This window comes from Carassius gibelio, chromosome B16, assembly GCF_023724105.1.
Source record: "Carassius gibelio isolate Cgi1373 ecotype wild population from Czech Republic chromosome B16, carGib1.2-hapl.c, whole genome shotgun sequence".
NCBI classification, from domain to species: Eukaryota; Metazoa; Chordata; class Actinopteri; order Cypriniformes; family Cyprinidae; genus Carassius; species Carassius gibelio.
Window position 1 is genome coordinate 15,381,013 of NC_068411.1, and position 12,824 is coordinate 15,393,836.

The 12,824-nt window shown below is 46.4% G+C and overlaps 1 protein-coding gene and 1 long non-coding RNA gene across 5 annotated transcripts in view; one reads left to right on the top strand and one right to left on the bottom strand.

Moving 5' to 3' along the window:
* The window catches only part of ephb6 (eph receptor B6), a 140,403-nt gene that overhangs the window by 75,761 nt on the left and 51,818 nt on the right, over positions 1 to 12,824 (top strand). The gene's annotated exons all lie outside the window — the stretch shown is intronic.
* LOC127974625 (uncharacterized) lies at positions 79 to 1,576 on the bottom strand. Its single transcript, XR_008157333.1, has 4 exons — positions 1,227 to 1,576; positions 858 to 1,126; positions 419 to 484; positions 79 to 331 (listed from the first exon to the last, which is right to left on the bottom strand). It is a non-coding gene; the product is annotated as an uncharacterized LOC127974625 (long non-coding RNA).

Genomic DNA, 12,824 nt, shown 5'->3' on the forward strand with positions numbered 1-12,824 from the left:
TTGCGAGTCACGCCCCTTCCTAGCTTCCACCTTGAGGAGGTCCCAAGAACACCTCAATGACCAGACACACGAGATGAGTTAAGGATAATTTAAAACAACTTTATTTAAAAAGATAATTTAGGAAAGGAGAAAGGGGAATCTAAAATTTGGATTTTTCGTCTCTTGACAGGAGGGGACTGGGCCTGAGAAATCTGGAGGTCGTTGGGAAGTAATCACAAGGGGAGGGGGGGCAAAGGGCTCTTTCGTCCTTTCACAGAACTCCCACCAATCTCCTGACTGATCCTAAGTCCTTCCTTAGCGGCTTGATTTCCCGTGGCGCCCTTCTCTTCTCCTGAAGGCAACAGAAACACACGATGAGTAATGGGTAAAACGGAGAAGAATTGTTCCTATATTCGTTGCTCTTTGGGTTGTACTTCACCAGCGTCTGGACAGCTCCTCCACTCCCATAGACCTCCTAGGTAAGTACAAGGTAACACACAAGTCCCTGAGGGCACAGGTAAGTAACAGAGGTAAGGATGTAGCAAGGTAACTAGGTCATTCCCCTGGGTGTACACCGGTGTATTCGAAGGGAGTAACTTTTTACTCGTAGCACAGGTAGGTATTGAGCAAGGTGACGGACTCTTCACACTGGGCTTACAGACCGTATTCAAGGTCAATGGCTTTTAACTCGTGCAGACGGATAAGTATTCAACAAGTAACTATCTTCACGCTGGGCTTTACAGGGTGTATTCAAGGTCAATAGCTTTTAGCTCGTGCAGACGGGTAAGTATTCAAAGTGACTGTATCTTCACGCTGGGCTTACAGAGCGTATTTAAGGTCAATAGCTTTTAGCTTTCCCCACAATATCCGCACAATACCTTGTTTTGCATTCACGCTTCACCTCCTTCAGGCTAGATACGGGGAACGGAGTTATAGGCGGGCGTAGGTGGGATAGGTGGGCACCGCCACGACAGCCTACGTTCTCTCCAACAGGAACTTTTCCCAGGCCTGGAGGGCGAGTACAGACAACAAGGACACGGCACAGCAAAAGTTCGGTGTACACACTTCAAAGACAGACTCACCCACTGCACTACACACACTTCAGTGATTTTTAAGGTCGGTACTCCACGCCCGGTCGGATTTCGTCCTGGAGGAGATAACGGTCGCTGGCACAGTAAGTGCTCCAAACTTTATGATGTGGCCACAGCCAAATAACATCCATTCACCCCCACTCTACTTCTGCTCACCCACTCGTCTCGTCCTCCACGATGGGGCCGCTCAACAAGCGGTTAATCGCTCCAGCAGATATTAGTTATCCATATCCAAGTATGAGCAATGATGTAAACAATCCAATGTACTCAGTCTTCGTGATACTGATCTTCTCCCGCTCCCTTTCTCATCCAGATATTGGTGTTATCGTTGTTCCACAATGGCACCATTTCCCTGCGGGACCTTCATACAACAGACACGAGAGAGTATGACTTTTTTCCCACAAACTTCGCTTTGGCAAACCTGTTCCAGTAGCCGTTTTCAAATCCTCCAATTCGCTTAGCGACTCCATAATTGCTCTCATCTGCTTTGCTCTACTCACTCGTGGCGTTCCTTGGGAAGCAAAACAACACTCCTTCCTGTATCCTCAATGCTCTCTTTATACTCCCAAACTGCCCTGTCTGCAATCGCCACGTCATTGAACACACCTGATGAAGATTTCCCCTTGATTTGGGGCGTCCGGAGTTTCTGGGAGTGACAAGGGCTTACACATTTCGGTCTGGGCGGAACTTCTCCTCTTACTTTTGGTTCCGCCCTCAAAGTCACTCCGTGACATCAACATTAACGAGGCAACCTGTAAACTTTGCCTGATGAAAGTGGCAGCATCCGGAGGTAACACTTCGAATTTACACGCACATCTTCAACACACAACAAAAATGAAGCGGCCAAGATGGGTCCAGCGGCAAAAAAAATCGACCACAAAAGCCTGACACACAAACACAGCCTTCGATAAGTGGAGCAGTGTTTTTTTTATTTTATTTTTTTTGCACTTAAGTGTCCAGTGATTATTCGGGTTGGCTACCTTATTTAACAAAGTATTTGATGTTCGTTCGTTTCATATTCGATGGTTGTGCGGTGGGTTCTTTTTTCTTTTCTTTGCTGAAAAAGGCAGGCACTTTATTTAACGAATAGTGAATTTTTTTATATATAATTTCTTGTTTGATACTTGCACGATGTGTGCAGTGGTTCGTTTTGTTAATAAATGCACTTTAAAGGTGTTTCATAAGTGCTTTTGTTTAGTTTTTGTGTTATTATTCATTTTGCAATAAAGGTGTGTGTAATACAAGCGAGTGTCTTATTGTTTTGTGTATTTTTATTAAGAATAAAATAAATTTAACCCATGATTAATTCAAACAAATGCTACTGAATTGCCGCTAATTAAAGTGAACGTAAATTGAGAAGTGTGCACGTCTGCACGACCGCATTTTCGGCCACCCGAAATCCCCTACATGCAACCCCGGGAACACCGGGATTACCGTTTTTTTAACACGTCGATTAACCGGTGGAAAAAATCCGTCATCGCATCATCCCTAGTAGTCTGCTGTTTGCAGCCCACTGGATGGTCAGCATTGAGGGGAAGGTCTTCTATGAAGCTAACCAACTTCATAACTTTGCCAGTGCTTTCGCTGTCTTTTTCGGCTCCTTTTATGTGTTCAATCTGGAGTATCAGGAGTCAATATCCACTATGCTGGAGATGGTACAGAGGTGAGTAATTCACCACAAAATGTGTTACTTATGGATTAGTTAACCCAAAATTAAAATTCATGTATATCATGTATTCACACCCCATGTCATTCCAAACCTGTATGACTTTCTTTTGTGTAATACAAAAAGAAGATAATTTGAAGAATGTTTATATATATATATATATATATATATATATATATATATATATATATATATATATATATATATATATATAAAATGAAGAGTTTGGTTGCAAACTTTTTTTTGACATTTGGATTTTATTATTGGAAATCACTGTTCAGATGTACATTAATCTATGTGTGAATTGCTGTCATGAATAAGATTTAAAAATGTACATTTTAAGCCTACTACAAAATGTATTTTTTCACAAAACGCGATATCCGCCAGCTGCGCGAGTTCAGGATGTCACGCGAGGAGAGAGTCACCGCCGGTGAAGTGCTCCGAGTTTGCTCAGTGATTTAACGAAAAGTGGACCAGGATAAAATACTCCTACGTCTGTCAACAATAAACAAATGCAGCAGGGAACGAGTCTCCGCTGATGTCAAGAAGAAAGCCAGGGAGGTTGCTGTGTTCACACCAAACACGAATAGAGCGTCTGGCGCAAATGATTTCTAGAAAATCTTTATTAAAACCTCTGCCCTATCGTGAAAGTCAAAGGTGTCTCTAGACGCGTGAATGACCCTTATGAAAAATAACCATGGTTTTATTATAGTAAAACTGTAGTAACCCATGGTTTTTTGGCGTGTTGACCACCATTTGTACAACCACAGATTTACTACAAATACCATGGTTAAACTATGGTTAATATAGCAAAACCGTGGTTATTTTGTGGTTACCATGGTTTAACTATAGTAACCATGGTTTTTTGGTTTTATTTGTAGTAAAACCATGGTTAATTTTCGTAAGGGGAGGCGAATTTGCGTCTTCCGCACCGCGCTAAACGCCATCGCGCCGCGAGACCTCCAGACGCGCATAAACGCGCCTTTTCATTGGGTTTTGCAAAAAAAAAAAAAAAAAAAAAATTTATGTTGTGTATGTTCTGGCCAAACTAACTCAGAATCTTATTATTATTAATCAATCTTTGTATATACTATTCCATATATTTATGATGTATTGTTTTTTTTAACAAATTTAAGATGTTTGACAATGTTAAGATAAATATGTTGCATTTTGGCATGGTTTTTGACTTATTTATGAACTATTTATGGACATAAAATTTCATAAAAAATATCCTGGATTTGAAGAATATTGTGTCCCTGGCCTTCACTGAGCTCAGGTAATAGTTTAATGTACAAAAATTGTGAATGAACTTGACTGTTGATGTCTTAAATAATAATGTCAAATAACCAACATTTCTCAAAATGGATATATCTCGTTTTGCAACGAAACTCTTCATATATATTAAATATCGTATTTTCCGGACTATAAGTCGCACTTTTTTTCATAGTTTGGCTGGTCCTGCAACTTATTTATCAAAATTAATTTGACATGAACCGAGAGAGATGAACAAAGAGAAGACATTACCGTCTCCAGCCGCGAGAGGGTGCTGCTGCTCAGTGCTCCTGTAGTCTTCCACTGAAGACATAGAGCGCCCTCTCGCGGCTGTAGACGGTAATGTTTTTTCTTTGTTCTTGGTTCTAAATAAATGCAACTTATAGTCCAGTGCGACTTCTATATGTTTTTTTCCTCGTCATGACGTATTTTTGGACTGATGCGACTTATACCGTGCGACTTATAGTCCGAAAAAAAAAATATATATATATATATATATATATATATATATATATATATATATATATATATACAAATAATAAAAGTAATTCTCTTTCATGACTCCCTGCACTTAAACAGACAAATTCACAGAAATTTATCTTAAAATGCGGTTAAGATTGAAATTTGAACACATGCTGCTGGCCCGAGAATTTTTTTCAAATTTCCGAAAGTTCTCGGGCCAGCAGCATGTGTACAAATTTCAATCTTAACCATTCTATTTCATCAGAAACGATCTGAAAACAGGGCTTTAAGTGTAAAATACGGAACTTGTCCTTTAATGACTGTTAACTTGTTTTTAATTTATATTAGTTAGTAGTTTTAGTTGTGGTATCGAAATTGTAATTGAGAATTTCACTGTTATCTAAAATGTTGGTGTCATAACCTTGTTAATTACAATACAAATTTTTTTGTTATCAACAACAATAACTATTCCATTAATTTATTACCTAAATAAAATGTTACGCACTATTTTATCTCTGTGTATGATTTAAAGTGGGCAGAATGCTGGATCTAACGTAACTGTCGAAAGTAACCGTCAATTTGTCCCTTCCGGTCAAATATATAACTTTCTGCAAACAGCAACAACAGTTCCCTTTCAGTCGGTCACTCTCGACGCCACGTCGGATGACCGACGAATATGGGATATCGCTTCGATAGACCAATCTACTTCGAGTGTAAACTAAACGAGCCAATGCACATTGGCATGCAATTATTGCATCCAGCTGCCGCTGATCACTGCGTGAGTATAAGAGGGCAGCAGGTGCAATGCATACCAGCTTTTCGCTTCAGAGCCGAGCGTTAGTTTCGCTCTGCTCAACTGTGTCTGCTGTGAACTACGAGTTCAGCACGCTCTCGGAAGCTTCGTGTGTTGGCGAGACGGCGCTTCAGCGGCGGTCGTTCCTGTGTCGAGTGGATTGCACACTTCAGGTTGCACTACCCCTGTCGTGTTGCAAGCGGCCAATTCCCCTGTGCGCCTCAGCACTAAAAGAGCATTTCCTAAAAGAGCAAATTTCTCTAAAAGAGCTTCACGGGTGCGTCTTTATAAAGACGACGGATCGTCCTTATAAGGATGCCGTTTCACCCGTGCGTTTCTGGGTGCGGTCGTTACCTGGCAACGGGTGATGGTCACGATCGCTGCCTCACGTGTCTGGGCGTCGAGCACGCTGAAAAGGCACTGAAAGACCTGCACGAGGGTGGTCACGATCCAGCGCTTCTGGAAGAGCTCCGAACCGCCACTGACCTTGCGCTTCGAGCGACGAAGGTCACCGTGCGTTCGCTGGGTCGTGCGATGTCCACATTAGTGGTCCAGGAGCGCCATCTGTGGCTGGGTCTGGCAGACATGAGGGACACCGACAAGGTCCGGTTTCTCAATGCCCCTGTGTCCCAGACCGGCCTCTTCGGCGACGCAGTCGAGATCTTGGCCCAGCAAGTCTCGGCTGCCCAGAAGCAGACTGAGGCGATCCGACACATCCTGCCCCGGCGGGCAGCTGCTGCTATTTCTACCCACCCGCCGGCTGCAGTGCCCCAGCCTGCTCGTCGCCGAGGGCAGCCCCCTGCATCCGCCCCTGTTCACGCATCGCATCTGCAGCAGCCTCCAAGTGGTGCCATTGAGCTGGGCGCAGGCAGGCTGCCCCTCCCGTCCTGGCCCCCGTCAAACTTGGCGGTGAGCAGAAGAGCAAGAGGCCCTGGGACGGGTGACTCAGAGAGAGGTAGCTGCTTTCTGGGGGATGGTGAAGGCACCTCTCCCTCCCCTGGAGGAGGGCCAGGCGGAGAATCTGGAGAGTAGTTTCCTCCCTCTCTGGGTCCCAGGAGGGCACGGAGAGTTGCGGACGGCCAAGCACCGGACCTCACTCATCCTCCTCCTTCGCCAGATGGCAGCAGCGGGCGGTTCGAGAGCGTCAACAAAGGCCCTACTCACGCACCCTCTGCCAACCTGTGGAACCAGGTGAGCCCTGCACCCCACACTCGCACCACACTCCGGCCTGCTCACAAGCCGCCCGAGTTGGGTCCCTGTGTTCCACCGTGCTGCCCCACTGCGGGTACGGCTGTGGTTCCGCTGGTCCCGCTGGTATGGTTCTTAGGCGCCTGGTCAGCGCTACCCAGCCCGTCTCGCTGGCTTCTGCGAACCATCAGCCTCGGCTATGCGATTCAGATCGCCCGGCTTCCCCCCAAGCTCTGCGGTGTCCGCTACACTACTGTGAAAGCGTCCGATGCCCCTGTCTTGCGGAAGGAGATCGCAGTCCTACTGGCGAAGGCCGGGATAGAGCCGGTCCCTCCAGCCGATATGAGGATGGGGCTCTACAGCCCGTACCTCATTGTACCCAAGAAAAGCGGTGGGTTACGACCGATCTTGGATCTGCGAGTTTTGAATCAGGCCCTCCATCGGCTACAGTTCAAAATGTTGACACAGAAACGCATTTTCAGGTGCGTCCGTCCCCAAGATTGGTTTGCAGCAATCGACCTGAAGGACGTGTACTTTCATGTGTCCATACTTCCGCGCCACAGACCTTTTCTGCGGTTTGTGTTCGAAGGACTAGCATATCAGTACAAGGTCCTGCCCTTCCGGCTGTCCCAGTCTCCCTGTGTCTTCACGGAAGTCACGGAGGCAGCTTTCGTTCCTCTCAGAGAGCAGAGTGTTCGCATTCTCAACTACTTAGACGATTGGCTGATACTAGCACAGTCTCGAGATCAGTTGTGCGAGCACAGGGATGTGGTGCTCTGGCACCTGAGCCTGTTGGGCCTTCAGGTCAGCTGGGAAAAGAGCAAACTCTCACCATCGCAGAGGATCTCTTTTCTCGGTATGGAGTTGGATTCGGTCGAACAGACAGCACGCCTCACAGAGGAACGTGCGCGGTCGGTGCTAGCCTGCTTGAATATGTTCAAGAGCAGGACAGCGGTCCCACTGAAATTCTTTCAGAGGCTCCTGGGGCATATGATGGCCACAGCGGCACTTACACCTATTACATATGAGACCGCTCCAGCACTGGCTTTATGGCCGAGTCCTGAGGTGGGCGTGGAAGCGCGGCACTCACCGGGTCCAAGTTACACTGGCCTGTCGCCAAACCCTCACTCCGTGGTCAGATCTGACATTCCTTTGGGCAGGGGTGCCCCTAGAGCAGATCTCCAGGCATGCTGTGGTTTACACGCATGCCTCCACCACCGCCGGGGGGGCCACGTACAACAGGCATGCAGTCTCAGGGGTTTGGACGGGCCCGCAGCTGCAGTGGCACATCAACTGCCTAGAGTTGTTAGCAACGCACCTTGCCTTGAACCGTCTCAAAGGTTTCTTACGAGGCAAGCCGGTGCTGGTCCGATTGGACAACACTGCGACTATTGCGTACATCAACCGCCAAGGTGGTCTGCGCCCTCGTTGCATCTCGCAACTCGCCCGCCACCTCCTCCTTTGGAGTCAGAAGGTTCTGAGGTCACTTCGTGCCATTCACATTCCAGGCCTGCTCAGTCGTACAGCCGACGAGCTGTCTTGAGCAATGCTCCCGGGAGAATGGCGACTCCATCCCCTGACGGTCCAGCTGATTTGGAGGCGGTTCAGAGCCGCTCAGGTAGACCTGTTTGCTGCTCCAGAGACCTCTCACTGCCAGGTTTTCGACTCCCTGACCGAGGGAACTCTCGGCACGGACGCACTGGCACACAGCTGGCCGCGGGGCCTACGCAAGTATGCGTTTCCCCCAGTGAGCCTTCTCGCACAGACATTGTGCAAAGTCCGGGAGGACGAGGAGCAAGTCTTGCTAGTAGTGCCATATTGGCCTACTCGGACCTGGTTCCCCAAACTAGTGCTCCTCTTGACAGCCCCTCCTTGGCCAGTTCCTCTGAGGAGGGATTTACTGACTCAGAGATGGGGCACCATTTGGCACCCTCGTCCAGACCTTTGGAAACTCCATGTTTGGTCCCTGGACAGGACGCGGAGGTTCTAGGTGGCCTACCCCAAGAGGTAGTTAACACCATCACTTCGGCAAGAGCACCGTCTACGAGACACGCCTATGCCTTGAAGTGGAACCTGTTCTCTGAGTGGTGTTCTTCTCGCCGAGAAGACCCCCGAAGATGCCCGATTGCGGTCATGCTATCCTTTCTGCAGCAAGGGTTGGAGCGAAGGCTGTCTCACTCCACCCTCAAAGTCCAGGTTGCCGCTATTGCTGCGTACCATGACCCTGTGAATGGGAAGTCTTTGGGTAAGCATGACCTCATCATCAGGTTCCTTAGAGGGGCCAGGAGGTTAAATCCATCCCGGCCCCCCTGTATACCCTCTTGGGACCTGTCTCTAGTGCTTAAATCACTACAGCAGGCCCCATTCGAGCCTTTGCATTCAGTTGAGCTAAAGTTTCTTTCATTGAAAACTGTGCTCCTGCTTGCACTGGCCTCCATCAAGAGGGTAGGGGACCTGCATGCATTCTCGGTCGACGATTCGTGCCTAGAGTTTGGGCCGGCTGACTCCCAGGTAATCCTGAGGCCCCGGCCTGGCTACGTGCCCAAGGTTCCCACTACATCCTTCAAAGACCAAGTGGTGAACCTGCAAGCGCTGCCCCTGGAGGAGGCAGACCCAGCCCTGGCTTTGCTTTGTCCTGTTCGAGCATTTAGGTGCTACGTGGACCGGACGCAAAGCTTCAGGACCTCAGACCAGCTCTTTGTCTGTTACGGAGGCCGGCAGAAGGGGAATGCCGTCTCTAAGCAGAGGATGGCCCACTGGATTGTGGATGCCATAACCCTGGCTTATCAGGCTCAGGATGTGCCCTGCCCGTTCAGGTTGCGAGCTCACTCAACTAGAAGTGTTGCTTCCTCCTGGGCGCTGGCTCGTGGTGCCTCGCTGACAGATATTTGTAGAGCTGCGGGCTGGGCGACCCCTAACACGTTCGCTAGGTTCTATAGCCTTCGTGTAGAGCCGGTATCCTCCTGTGTTCTCACCTCAAACGGGTAGTGGCACTGAGAGGCCCCGGTTAGTGTCGGCTTGCTAAAACTGCTCCAGAGTGTCCGTACTGTAGACCCTGTTGAGATCCTCCATCACCCTAGGCAGCTGGACGCGGCGGAACGTCCGGCGCCAGGCCTTCATGATGAATCTGTGAGAACCATGGAAGGCTGGGCTCCATATTGAGACCTAAGCGGTACTCGTATGTGTATAGTCCACGGTATAGCCTTAGAGCCCGTTTCCCCAGCAGACTTCTGCCTTCCCAAGAGGGTTTTAATCACCTCAAATTTCTCCGTATACTCCTAAACGGATGCTATATGTGTATTTGCCTCCGAGACCTCCTTCGGGAAGGATGGGGCTTCCGCAGCGTCCCGGCTCCAAGCGGACCGGGTACGTTTTCCCAGTGTTATCCAATCTCACCCAGTGAGGTAGTGCTTTGACAATGGTGAGTGGAGCTACTTGTTCTGAGCCCCGGCCTACACCTAATAGGGGCGCAGGCGGCTCACACAGGGCACTGGAAGGGGCAGCACCCATGGCGCTTTGATAGGGATCCCATATTCGTCGGTCATCCGAAGTGGCGTCGAGAGTGACCGACTGAAAGGGAACGTCTCGGTTACGTATGGTAACCCTCGTTCCCTGAAGGAGGGAACGGAGACGCCACGTCCCGTCGCCATGGTTGCTGTACCGCCGCTGAGCTGCCGGGTTCCCGGCTCGGCTCCTCAGCGAAAAACTGGTATGCATTGCACCTGCTGCCCTCTTATACTCACGCAGTGATCAGCGGCAGCTGGATGCAATAATTGCATGCCAATGTGCATTGGCTCGTTTAGTTTACACTCGAAGTAGATTGGTCTATCGAAGCGATATCCCATATTCGTCGGTCATCCGACGTGGCGTCTCCGTTCCCTCCTTCAGGGAACGAGGGTTACCATACGTAACCGAGACGTTTTAAGTTGTCAGTGCTGGCAAATGACCATGGTATAAGCGGGATTATCCATGGCTAGCTGTGCATTAAATGATTTAGGGTTATTTCATTTTGGGTGGTTCTTTGCTCCATGTCATTTAAATCGATAAATGCACAGGGCCGCATCTCTTAAAGATGACTACTGTATGTGTTAATATGAACATTTAAGACCTGTGTTTGTTTTTAGATTTTTTGTCAGGATCAATCCTGAAGAGGGCACAAAGTGCACTGCAAAATTCGGTACAAGCCGAAAGACAGGTAGAACTGTACAAAGAAAAGTTGCAGCCATCAACTCCCGAGTAGCAACATTCCTGCAGAGGCTTACGGAATTTGAATGGAAGACTGCAAATTAGGTACGTTTCTAATGCAGGGCTGGACTGGGACAAAAATTTGGCCCAGACAGCCCACCACAATCAGTCAAACACCAAACACCAGTACACAATCTTTGCAGTTCCATTAAATATTTGTCCCTACTGTACTCAGGGTGTCCGTGGATCCTTTAAAAGTCTTAATGTCTTAAATTTGTTAATGAAAAGATAAGGCCTTAATCAGCGTTAAAATGTCTTAAATCCAAGTTTCAAAGGTCTTAAAATGCAAGCACAGAGAAGATTAACATTTTATTTGCACTTGCTGCTTTCTGAAATGTTAAATCCATGTCAATGCATTGCATGTTATGACTGTTTAAAGTTACTATACCATTGCAGTCAAACAACAAAAGACAGAGAATCACTCACTGCTCTTGACCCGATAGCTTTACTATCCCCTTAAACCTCTACAAAGCTGAGTAGTAAGTGCTCTGGACAAGTGGACTTGTTGATTCGACTGGCACTCTTGGGATAATAGGTGGCAGTGGACTAATAAATCTCCATAAGTAGAAGTACAAGTAATATTTAAAGAAAAAGCTCTGTTAAGAAATTAAATCAAGGTGAAAAGATAACTGTGAACTACACACCAATAGAAAAGCAAATAATATAATCTTTTAAAGTGAAAGGTGGAGACAGATTGAGAAAGATGAGAATGATAATTAGGTGAAAGGATCACAGTTCTGCTATTTTTAAAGGTCCCGTTTTACACGCTTTTTTGAAGCTTTGATTGTGTTCACAGTGTGCAATATAACATGTGTTCATGTTTCGCGTGTAAAAAAACACAGTATTTTTCACACAATTCACCTATCTAAAAACGGGCTGATGTCTTCCTTGTTCTATAAAGTCCCTCCTTCAGAAAAACGTAACGAGTTCTGATTGGGCCAGCCGTTCCTGTGTTGTGATTCGACAGCAGCTTGGAGCATGCAGCCCTCCTGTAAACGCTAGTTTTGGAGTAGTTTTGAGAAGTGGGCGTCTGCTGGAGATGTATTTATAGTCACAGGATCGTTTTTACTGACGAGATGCTAATGAAAAACACATTCGTTTTTTTGCACAGTCCTAACATCTAGTTAACAAAGCTAAACAGTGTTGCCCTTTGTGTAATAAGTTACAGAAACTGTTAAACGCACCAACTTAAATAATAAAATACACTTACCGGTTGTGGTAACAACACCTTCTCGAGACAAAGAGGGACTGCTCCATCTTTCAAGAATAATCTTTGTGCGAATCCGGGATTAAACTGATTGAGAAAGTCCTCCGCAAGCTGTCCTCAGCAAAATTTGCTGCACATAGTTTTACATGTGGATTATAATTTTCTGGAACCGAGTTAAACATAAATTGTAACCATTAATCTCCAAGTACAGCGTCCCTGGGAAGCCCAAACAAAGATGATTGGACTCAGAGATGAAAATAACAGCGTTTCAAACGACATGGCGACAAACACAAACTCAGCTCTTCCTTCTTCTCCGTCGGAGCGCAACAAGGCCATGCCCCCTTTTTGTGAATTCATGTGGGCTGAGGTTTGTCAAAAAACTGTTTTAGTGACGTCATTACTGCAGGAACTAGAGGGCTGTAGTCCAAATGGGTCGTTTTTTGTAGGCGAATTCTGTTAAATAAAATATCTTGCTTGGCATTGAACTTTGAGCTTTAGAATTTTACAGATATTAATTATACTCTAACAACAACATTACACACTAACTAAAGTTTAAAACTTGGAATCACGTAGAAGGGGACCTTTAATATAGGAAAATGTAAAGCGATAAATAAATGTTGCATGTACACTTACTTATTGTCTATTATGTGCATTTAAAAAACTTGACAATCTTTCCAAATTTTTACGAGAATCATGTAATTCCTTTGCCAAAAAGAAGAGAAAGCTTTAGAAGAAATAAAAATTCTATAATTTACTCACTCTTATGATGTTCCAAACCTGAATGAATTTATTTATTCTGTTGAACATAAAAGATTATATTTTGAACAATGTTGGTAAGTCCTTTGAATTCTATGGTATGAATAAATACTATGGAAGTCAATGGGGACCTGTGCATGTCTTAGAGACCATGTAAGATTTATA